A 12,648-nucleotide genomic window follows, 5' to 3' on the forward strand; every position below is an offset into this window, starting at 1 on the left:
ATATATATATATATAAGCCGTAAATAGCCCAGTGCAGGACAAATGCCTCAATCATGTCCCACTCGTGTCTGTTGATGGTCTTTCTAAGCTAGCCCGTCAGTCCATTATATAATCATGAAAAGATTTCAGTATAATATAAGGAGCACACACACACACACACACACACACACACACACACACACACACACACACACACACACACATATATATATATATATATATATATATATATATATATATATATATATATATATATATATATATATCCGTGTGAGTGTGTGATTTTTAAGTTAATGTTAAAAATCTTGAGAATTTGACTGCGCATATTCATATCATATACTTCCATGTATTGTTCCTAGTCTTTACGCATAGGCAGATGCATTTTGATGGATATCTGATGTGTACAATGCACTCTAAATTTAAATCTCTTAAATCCAAGAAATTCTTTGACCACAGACGGGAATCTTTTTTCAAAGAAGACTTTTCAGTTTTCTATTGTTTGGGACAAGATCCTGTAGTACATTGGGTTCCCCTGTGTGATAGGACCCGGAAAGCTGCCCTTAAAGTAAAGTGAGTAAGACTGTAAAAACTTATCAGTAGGCTACAGTGTACAAAGTAAACAAAGTATGCAAATTTACAATGTTTGCCTCTTGTATTATACATTAAATCAGGCACTACAGGAAATCGTGACTGCTGCAGAAAAACAAATGCTTACATCCTGGCTAGTACAGTGGTAACGTGTTTGTTTAGCATTTCGCATGGCAAGAGATCGATCACCCCCCAGGACCGTAAGTTTAAGCTGTTTACTGGAGAGGCTACTGCTGTGATAGGGCACCACAGTGGGGGGTTGGGCTTGCCCGGCTGACGTTCTGGTGAGCTTCTTTTCTGATGGAACCGGAACTAAAACCAGTCACCTTTAACCTTTAACATCCTTTCTTCTCCACCGTCATTCCTATATTAAGGGGTCGGTTGTCTATCCACCAAGCCATTTCTCTCCATATCATCCTTCACCTTATCTCGCCATCTAATTCTCTGCCTTCCTCTTGATCTTCTCCCCGTAACAGGTTCCTCCCAAGCCCCACTCATCTTCTCTCCATTATCCATCCTCCACACGTGTCCACACCATCTCAGTCGTGACACTCTTATCATCTCTGTAATTTTCACTAACCTATCATTCTTCATATTTCATCATTTTGCAAGCTTTCAAACGGCGATATTCCCATAACTCACCTTGGCATTTTCATCTCTGTTTTCTCAAGCTTTGCTTTCTCTTTTCAAGGTCTTAGAGCCCAAGTTTTTTACCCATACATTAGCCCTGATCTTATTACTGTGCTATATATTATTATTATTATTATTATTATTATTATTATTATTATTATTATTATTATTATTATTATTATTATTATTATTATTATTATTACTTGCTAAGTTACAACCCTAGTTGGAAAAGCAGGATGCTATAAGCCCAGGGGCTCCAACAGGAAAAATAACCCAGTGAGGAAGAGAAAAAAGGAAGATAAAATATTTTTAGAAGAGTAAGAGCATTAAAATAAATATCTACTATATAAAATATAAAAACTTTAACAAAACAAGAGGAAGAGAAATAAGATAACAGAGTGTGCTCGAGTGTACCCTCAAGCAAGAGAACTCTAACCCAAGGCAGTGGAAGACCATGTTACAGAGGTTATGGCACTACCCAAGACTAGAGAACAATGGTTTGATTTTGGAATGTCCTTCTCCTAGAAGAGCTGCTTGCCATAGCTAAAGAGTCTCTTCTACCCTTACAAAGAGGAAAGTGGCCACTGAATAATTACAGTGCAGTAGCCCATTGAGAGAAGAAAAATTACTTTGCAATCTGTGTTGTCAGGCGTATGAGGACAGAGGAGAATACGTAAAGAATAGGCCAGACTATTCAGTGTGTGTGTGTGTGTAAGCAAAGGAAAAATGAACCGTAACCAGAGAGAAGGATCGAATGTAGTACTGTCTGGCCAGTCAAAAGACCCCATAACTCTCTAGCGGTAGTATCTCAACGGGTGGCTGGTGCCGTGGCCAACCTACAACCTTTACTACTTTTATCTTGATTGGCATTTTCCTATCACATACCACTCCTGCTACCTCCCTCCACTTTCCCCATGATTTATAGTAGACCCCATGCATCTAAATTGTTCTATAAATGCTAACATGCCCTTCGTTAGAAATAGCCTTGTTAGTATCATGTATATCACGTACTTTATCGTGCACGCAGTGTCTTAGATAAACTAGTGCGCGCGACCCGCCAAAAATGAGGGCTAAATATTTAGAGAGATATCCACACACAACCACACAAACAGATTTAACCCTTCCAACTCCATCCCCCTTTCCTCTTCAGGTATCCCCTCTCATCAGGGTATGACTACTTCCTCCCTTCTCTACCCAAGGGATAGGGAGACAGAGTAGTTATACGTCTGGCAATGCTGCTGAGTATGACCGGAAATAAATATATATATATATATATATATATATATATATATATATATATATATATATATATATATATATATATATATATATATATATATGCATATATTTATATATATATATATATATATGTATATATATATATATATATACATATATATATATATATATATATATATATATATATATATATATATATATATATATATATATATATATATATATATATATATATATATATATGTGTGTGTGTGTGTGTGTATGTAAATATATATGTATATATATATATATATATATATATATATATATATATATATATATATATATATAGCCAGACACCTGCTCCTTATTATATAGAGATGTGTGTAAAAGTATTTCGGGAAAACTGTTTAGAGCTTATTTTCGTTTGATTGCAAAATTCACTTACAAGACCCATTAAAAATCTCTCTCTCTCTCTCTCTCTCTCTCTCTCTCTCTCTCTCTCTCTCTCTCTCTCTCTCTCTCTCTCTCTCTCTCTCCTTTTCCTTCAGATTTCCTAGAGTATTTACCAATAGCATTCTAATGATTTATTATTACATAACTTTGCCACAAATGGTAACAGAATATATTTTATCATTTTCATGTTTATTTTATAAATTGGTAACATAATTGCACACCATGTAATCCTATTAAGATCTCAGCAGCGAGAGTGCAAGATCTTGTGAGTCTATTTAAAGCAGTAGCAATACTTCAGGTCATGTTACCGTATTTAACCACAAATGAAAATTTCTAGATTGGGATACCTTAAGGTGGTGAAAGGGTGTGTGTATCGCCATGATTAGCAAAGCTGTACTAGTTATGGGCCCATACTAGATTGGTTTGCCGTGAGCAATTCGACTAATGTCTCCCACCATCAACAATCCACAGTGGCTAGCGTGGTGATGAAAACTGGCAAAAACAGACATGAATAAGGACATATTTGAGGCCTTTGTCCTGCAGCTGACTAGAAACGGTGGCATTTGTTATTATTGTTGATTTTTTGAAAATTCTATTACCATATATTGGCGTGATATACAATGTTGGAATATTAAATTCAAATCTGCAAAACGTTAAAAACATTTTTAGGCTAGATCTAAAATTGTACGTGTGAACACCTTGGACTTATCTGAAAGTCTCAAAAAAGGGCTTTGAAGGGTACCTTGAGTAATTCATTACTTATACTATCATAAAACCTTATCATAAATATATGATATTAATCAAAACAACTCCCCTTGCTATCAGTAACACCGATTAATTTTCAATTATTTTCTTATAATCTCAAATAGCTTCAGATTTGTAAAGCCACTTAACTCGGGGAAGTTCGCAGAGCTTTCCCAGCGATATCTTAAGGGCGTTTTATACTTTCATCATCGAACTGTCAGAGCTAGTAGAAAAAACTCTAGACTAGTATATGATTTATTCTAACAGATTTATGATAGTATAACAAATGCGCTCTCTCTCTCTCTCTCTCTCTCTCTCTCTCTCTCTCTCTCTCTCTCTCTCTCTCTCTCTCTCTCTCTCCTCATATATATATATATATATATATATATATATATATATATATATATATATATATATATATATATATATATATATATATATATATATATATATATATATATATATATACACACACACACACACACACACACACATATATATATATATATATATATATATATATATATATATATATATATATATATATATATATATATATATATATATATATATTCTAAAGAGATGAACCGATTTAACTAGATATTCAGATGATATAATTGTTTTTAGATTACGATACGCTAATTTCCGAATTACTACTCATGACCACTTGCAATGTGTAATGATCTCAGGATAGACTACTAAGGAACAAGTTTTATTTTGTTTGACTTAAAGCCTTATCAGCTACATAATCCATAAACACAGCAGTTGTGCTTTTCACCTGATAGCTTATCGCCCAAGTGGTTGCTCCGCATATAATGAGGCTTAGCGATCCGATTTTTTGTCCTTCATCTGAAGTGGCAATTGACAGCACAATCTGGAATTGCTATATCTTGCATGGATCCTTGTAACGTCTTATTGCCTTTGCCAAAAGCGAAGTTTTTGCGAAGGGTATGTATTCACCTCTGTTGTCGTGTGTTTGTTTGTTTGTGAGCAACTTTACACAAAATCTAGTGTCAATTTTGATCAAGCTTGGTAGCCATATTGGGTATGACCCAAGAATAAGTCTTTAACATTTTGGATAAAGTAAATAAAAGTACAGGTACGCAGTAGTACTTTGAAAATAACCGCAATATTAAGTAAATGTCAAATCTTTGTAAAAAGTAACGTAAAATCAGCAAGAGACCGAGTTGTAGGCATATAAAAAAAAATTCGTTTCGCATGGTGGCTCTATCGGGAGAGTACATTCACGGTTGAATTATTTCAATGAAACAGAACTTCAACTCCTCTCCTGTATGATTAAATCAGGATACACAAGTGTAGATATTCATTCAAGTACGTTTAGTTATATTTAGTTGGATCATGACATTAAAGTTTACCTGAGAAAGTTCATTCACCAGCTTGCAGACATATTTTATTTATCAGTGAAAACTACACAAGCCTCTCTAACCTTGTAGATGCCCATGACCTTTATAAGATAATATTTCAAGAGTGTAAAATGCTTCGTGCATCTCTATGTTATTTTGACTCTAAATTGCTAGTCAACTCAATGTGTATACGTTATTTCAAATAAAGTAGTACTGTATCATGATTTCTTTAGAACGTTTGTGGTGCTAATTCTGGAGGTCAAGAATGCACTGGCTTCTGTCAATCTAGCAGGTCAGGTATGTAATGTAATAACCATAAATTCTATAAACTATTTTTTACTTAGGGATGAGAAAGCTAGCAAATAAATGCATTTTACCCAGCTTTATATATATATATATATATATATATATATATATATATATATATATATATATATATATATATATATATATATATATATATATATATATATATATATATATATATCTTTTACTTACACATGCGTTACTAAGAGAAAGGTCTATAGTTTGGTTACCATAAATTTCATTTTGGTTACAGCTATCTACCTCATTAAAACGAATTCAAAAGCAGTCTAATTTAATCCTTAGGGCACAGATATCCGTACACAAGTGTTTGCTTACAGATTTCTCTTTTGCCGAACACTGACACTTTGCGCCTGTGTCTGGGTGTGAATCATGGGAACATTTGACAAACTATATCTTTAATTTCAGGTTAATAAAAAGCAGAAATAATATACTTTTTTGATTCTATAATAATATTCTAAATAGTTTTATATGATAGATTTAAAATTTAATCATAAATGATGCTATATTTACCGTTTATTTGTAACTTGAGAAACGTGGTAGAATGCGACAATAGTTGAAGCGATGCTCAGCTGTTCTTCTGTTTACTCCGCCATCTGTTGGCTGTATCCGCAGTCTTGGTTGAGCTTTGATCATGGATGTGCGTTATCGCGCGTGAAAGTGTTTTCCACTGTGAATAACCATTGAAAAGCTATTGAAAATCTCTTAAGGAATAATCACAGTATAATGAAGATATGATGGATCGATCTGCATATGAAATGTGTAGGTAGTGGGGGGATTATAAGATCGCCAGAGGTGAGAGCGGAAGATGGGTGGGCAGCAAGGCAAAGAGAGGCACATCATAGGATCTGGGAGCGGTACAATAACCCGCTCTACTAAAGCCAGATATCGCTCAGGACGGGAGATACGGACCACAGGGGCTAATATATTTACTGAACATAATGGTGAGTAGAATTTCCGTTTTATTGGGCTTTGCTGGAACCTGCAAATGACCGGAGAAGCGAAGGCAGTGGGCGTAGGCATGTTGACAGCTGCACAGTCAGAGCAACAGCAGCAGCAAGCGGTGCTGCTGTGAGAGAGAAAAGAGCCCTTGGGCCCAGCGGCTAAGAGCAGTCGACAACAGGCCGGTGTCACTCAATTCTTTTAGACAAAATAACGGCTTTTCCCTGTTAGGATTTCTAATGGTGAGGTCGGCCAAATGATCTTTGCACATTGCTGAATTCTCCACCAACTTCGTCCCCCTCAGACCCATTCATTTTATGGTGTGAACTAAATGGGGCACCTTAACCCCTAGGTCAATTCAGTCTACTCATTATATGGACAAGGGTCATGACTAGGTACAAGTGGCTAATCTAAAGATGCTAGTAACTTCTATTGAACTATCATATAGTCATACCATTGGTCAGTCGACCAAAGAGAAAGTTTGGGATTTGGCCATTTTTGGTCACTTTGGATCAGCCAAGGACCAGCATCCTATTTGGGATATTTGCAGCCAAGGACCAGCATCCTATTTGGGATATTTATGCAGATAATTGCCAACAAAGTACTCTCGAGATCTCACTACTTTAATGTTCATCACAAATCAATGCTCAATTAAGTTGTGTAAATCTTGTTTAAATGAATGTTGCATTAATTTTAGTTTGATAATGTGAAGGCAGTAAAGATTGCATCAATACAACAAATACAGCGTGCTCTGGTAATTTTATCAAAAATTGTCTGAAAGGTTGCTTAAGCTCTTTTAATTCATTATTAAGTATGGTGGCTGTTTTGGCAACAGTAAAGTATCTTATGAAAAAGATTAATGATATAGGCTATTAGTGTGCAAATTTGGTTACTTTTGGTAATTGCAAATGGTTTCTAGGCTTTTAAACCTTCAGGCTTGCCAGTGAAGAAGATAGCCAACCAAAATAAGATTTAAACATGCTTTTGATATTGCCTTATAAAGTAATTCTATTGGAAAAATTGCACTAATTAAATATATGCTGATTTGGTAAGTAATTCTGGTTTGAATAATACAAGGAGCTAACCTATGGAGTATAGCCTATATATCAAAAGTATGTGTTTAAATCTTTTTATATAGATATTTCCATAGGTTAGCTCGTTGTATATTCAAACTAGTATTATTTACCAAACCAGCGTCCATTTGATTGATACATTTTTTTCCAATGGAGCCTTAATATAAGGTGAAATTGCAACTGTACGGTTGTGACATTTATATACTGGAGAGTTTGTTCTGTGGAAAGTTTTTTACAGCAGTGGAATTTTTTTAATGCAGTGTGTTTAGTGGTTTGAGTCTTTTGAATGGAATGGTTGTCTCGATATTAATCTAATAAAATTGTCATGATATGAATGAGATAGATCATTGTAATACGATACATAAGTTACTGTAAGAAGCCTACAATTTTCGTTTTACAGTACAGTGCTAGTAAAATCATGGCTAGGAAGTTAAATTGTGTATAGGGGTGCTTCAGATGTGACAAGTGCACTGGGGTTGTGTGTGATGTGTAGTCATTTTTATTCTGTGACACTGTTTTCTTGGGTTTGTCTACGGCAAGTTTATAGTAGATATTTGTTTTTAGATGCTAAAGTTCCAATGTACATTACGGATTTGCAGTACTGTATTTATTTTACTTGCACAGTGTACATATGGTTTCTAGTTCATTTTTTGCATAGGCCAAAAATGGTAGTTAGTCTCTTGTGCATTGAAAGACATATTTAATAAACTGATATTTATGGTAAATATGTAACCACTGTACAGGATTTAGGCTATAGGCTCCAAAATGTTATAAGTTAAGGCTTCAAATCTTGAGTATGGGGGTAAAAATTTAATATGAACAATATAGCCTAAAGGTTAATATTTTTACTATTTTCATAAAAGATTAAGGATAATTTCCAAGTTCCTGCAGAATTTAGACATTGAAGAGAAAACACTGCAATTTTTTACAATATAGTTTTTGTGCAATATCTGGTGGAGAGAGAAGCCAAGTTATTAGATTACATAAAGAGTAATTAAGTATATTTAGAGCATTGAGAAAATTGTCTTAGTCCTACTGAAGAAAAATTTCTAAGCAAATAAAACCATATCAATTATGAAAGTGGAAGCATATCCCATTATTTGGAGTAGTTTTGTACAAATATGTTTATACAATAGTATAGCATACTTTAGGTGTTTCATTTCTGGCTCTATTTATATAGGCTATGTCAAGTAATGAGGGATAACAATTAGGCATAATATCTCCTAAAGCTTATTAGGTATATATTTTCTATAACTTTCTATATCTAAGATGAGATTGACATTAGGCTTTATCACAAGAGTCATTTTTGAATTTTAGTTAACCCAAGTTACTGAATGATCAGGGATCATATATCTGTTGGTGGTTTTTAAGATCTTAGCCTCTGTAGTCTGTAGTGTGTGGCATTTATAATCAAGGGCTATGTAGTGGTATATAGTATGTAGAATAATTATGTAAGTTCTGAACATAATTAAAGAGTACACTGTATATTGAATAGAACCGAGGACATAGCACGGCTCATAATTAGTTGTTCTACCTTGTCTACATATAGGAGAGTTTTTATAGCGATACTTTGGTTATAGAATCTTAACACTTTGAATGTATGTAAGGCTGCTGCACTGGAAATCATGTAGGGAATTTCATTGCATAGCATAATACTTTATACGGTACCTATTATGAATCATTATGCAAAAAAAAATAAGAAACAAAGTGCAAAATGCATTTCACAAATCTATGAAATTATAAAAATACATGCTACCTTCTGGAAGTAAACCTGGGGTCAAATAACCATTCGGTTATTGATAGAAAACAAAATCACAATCTGGATGGTATACATATGCCAAAAGTGTTTTAGCCTAAACTAATCCATCAAGACTAGGCATATATATATATATATATATATATATATATATATATATATATATATATATATATATATATATATATATATATATATATATATACATATATATATACATATATATATATATACATATATATATATATATATATATATATATATATATATATATATATATATATATATATATATATATCTAAATTATAACCAATGAAATTACAAATATTGTAGATTTATATAGAGTTCTTACCAATACTGAAATAAGGCAAAATAATACTGTCAGCCAAACTTGTAACATGAAATTTGCTCAAATAGAATTAGAATAAGGCTGGGAGGAAGGATTATTTAATGAGGCAATACAAGGGGTTTGAAGTTTGATTCCAATTGCTAAAGATACAGTTGCCACAAGTATATATGCTTAATACACTGAGATTACCAAATAATTCTTTCCAGGGGTTAACTACAGCATTGTAATTGTTCAGTGGCCACGTTCCTCTTGGTAAGGGTAGAAGGGTAGCTATGGTAAGCAGCTCTTCTAGGGGAAGGACATTAAAATCAAACCATTGTTCTCTAGTCTTGGTTAGTGCCATAGCCTCTTTACCATGGTCTTCCCCTGTCTTGGGTTAGAATTCTCTTGCTTGAGGTTACATTCAGGCACATTATTCTGTCTTATTTCTCTTCCTCTTGTTTTGTTAAAATTTTTATAGTTATTTAGTAAATGTTTTTTTAATGTTATTGTTCTTAAAATATTTTATTTCCTTGTTTCATTTCCTCACTGGGCTATTTTCCCTGTTGGAAGCCCCTGGGCTTATTGCATCATGCTTTTCCAACTATTGTTGTAACTTAGCAAATAATAATAATAATACTCACCATGTCAATCTTAAGAAAGAAGGTTGTGATGATCTGATCTCCTCTGTGGTACTTCTCCCATACAGGTTTATGGAGAAATAAAAAAAAAAAAAAAAAAAAACTGCTTCAGTCAAACAACCATTAATAGCCACATAAAGGACATACTAGAGTAACAAGCAGTTGAATATATTAACCATCACTGAACAATATAGATCTTTGCTAACGTAATAACAAACAATGATGTAAAAGTATATTTGAAAAAATGGTTTAGGTAAATATTTACTCTTGTTATGTTATGAGCCTAGTTTCATTCATACTTGAGGTGTATGGCTATTCGTCCCATGTTTTGAATGAAGTTCCTTTCCTGTGTTCTAAATATAATACGCCATCGTACTATGGAATTATATTATCATTATTACTACTAGCCAAGCTACACCCAAGTTGGAAAAGTAGGATGTTATAAGCCCAGTGGCTCCAACAGGGAAAAATAGCCAAGTGAGCATAGGAAATAAGGAAATAAATAAATGAAGAGAACCAATTAACAATAAATCATTCTAAAATAAGTAATAACGTCAAAACAGACATGTCATATATAAATTATTAACAACAACAGGGAAAAGTAGTCCAGAGAGGAAAGGAAATAAACTACAAGAGAAGTAATGAACGATGAAGATAGAATGCATTAAGAACAGCAACAACATTACAATAGATCTTTCATATATAAACTACTAAACTTGAAAAAAACAAGAGGAAGAGAAATGAGAAAGTGTGCCGGAATGTACCCTCAAGCAAGAGGGGTTTTGTTAATGAATTATACTTTTTCAAGCTTAGTTCTTTTGATATTTTTCATCTAAATTAGTCAGTAATAAATTTTGATACAAAATGAAATATCTTATATGGAGAATCAAATAACCGGGTTCATATTCTAAATAATGATAATAATACAAAATAGTGACGGCAGTGTACTAAATTATGTAATTATATGAGTAAGGACATTTGCATTTAGACATGTTTAAAGGTATATTGTGTTGCATGATAATAATAGTGTCATTTGCAGTTTAACTTGTTCAAATGGCCAGTAAGATCCTGTATTAATTAAAAAAAAACACATCAAATGATGACTGTTCCAGTTGTACCGTTACTTAATATACTGTAGTTTTTAGAGGTTAGGCCTAGTTCAGTTAGCAAAGGGGCCAAGGCTAAATGGCAAATTGAATGTATTAGGGCTATCATTGTTGTGGTAACTGGCTATTTTCGAGTTTCCAATATTTTTTTAAAGTTATAACTTATAAGATGTTTATTTTACTCTAATACCGTAATTTTATTACTTATTTTTTATATAAAAATTATGCACGCACTCTGCTATTGTAATACCTTCTTGCTACTCTCATTCACGAGAAGTTTAAATTTACGTTTCCATAAAGCATATTCAAAAGAATTTACAGACCTTGCATCGTAATGTTGAAAATTACCATTTTTTATGAGCTGCATGAGTCTAACCACCGTATCTAATCATGTTATTATACAGGACGCGGATGAAAGTGCAGTAGCACTTTTCCTCCAACTTCCATTACAGTCGTTGTCTATTTGAACTCGATAGCCAAGTATTTCATACAATGCAAAACTCAGTATTCATCTGTCGTACCAACAGAATACAGTTCATATTATTTTCAATGAAGTTTTGACTTGGGGGGGGGGTCATGTCAGTTATGAGTACTAATACAGGTTGACTATGTATTTTTTATATACGACTCATTTTTGTAGATTTCCTTTGATTGTGTATTGAAGTGTATGTATGTATATATATATATATATATATATATATATATATATATATATATATATATATATATATATATATATATATATATATATATATATTGTGTATGTGTGTGGTAATTGTATCACTTAACACTTTCACATATAGAGTGGGGACCGATGTGACAATCGCCTGTTACCTTAGTTTCTACTCTGCTAAGCATCGAATTTTTTTTTTGGACAGACCTGAAATGACTACGGGTCTACGTTCTAAAGACGGATCGAATTTGATATCGAGAGGTATTTTTGGACTTATTTGATTTTATATATATATATATATATATATATATATATATATATATATATATATATATATATATATATATATATATACAGTATGTATGTGTGTGTATACTTTTGTCCTTGTTCGAAAATAGGGCATTGGCCTAATTTATGCCCTACTTGGCATGGCCTTCTGAAGACAACTTATTATATAGTAGATTGGCATCAGGAGTGATTCTGTTGATCAGGTTTTCCAAATGTTATGATAAACTGGAATTAAAGTTTTGTGGTCACATGGAATGGAAGAATTGAATAACGGCTAGATTATAATTGTCGATTTCAAGATGCAGGCATCCTTGTTACTGTTGCTTTCTTATGGTTGTCTTGACCTTGTAGCAAGGTTAGGCTGACCTTATACGGAGATATTGTCATGACTGTAAACGAGACTGGTCGGGGGTGACTGATGCTGGAGGCAGTTTTGGGTTTTTTTTTTTTTTTTTTTTTTTTTTTTTTTTTTTTTTTTTTTTTTTTTTTTTTTTTTGGTTAAATGCAGCTAAAGAGA

The sequence above is a fragment of the Palaemon carinicauda genome, chromosome 38, assembly GCF_036898095.1.
Source record: "Palaemon carinicauda isolate YSFRI2023 chromosome 38, ASM3689809v2, whole genome shotgun sequence".
Lineage (NCBI taxonomy): Eukaryota > Metazoa > Arthropoda > Malacostraca > Decapoda > Palaemonidae > Palaemon > Palaemon carinicauda.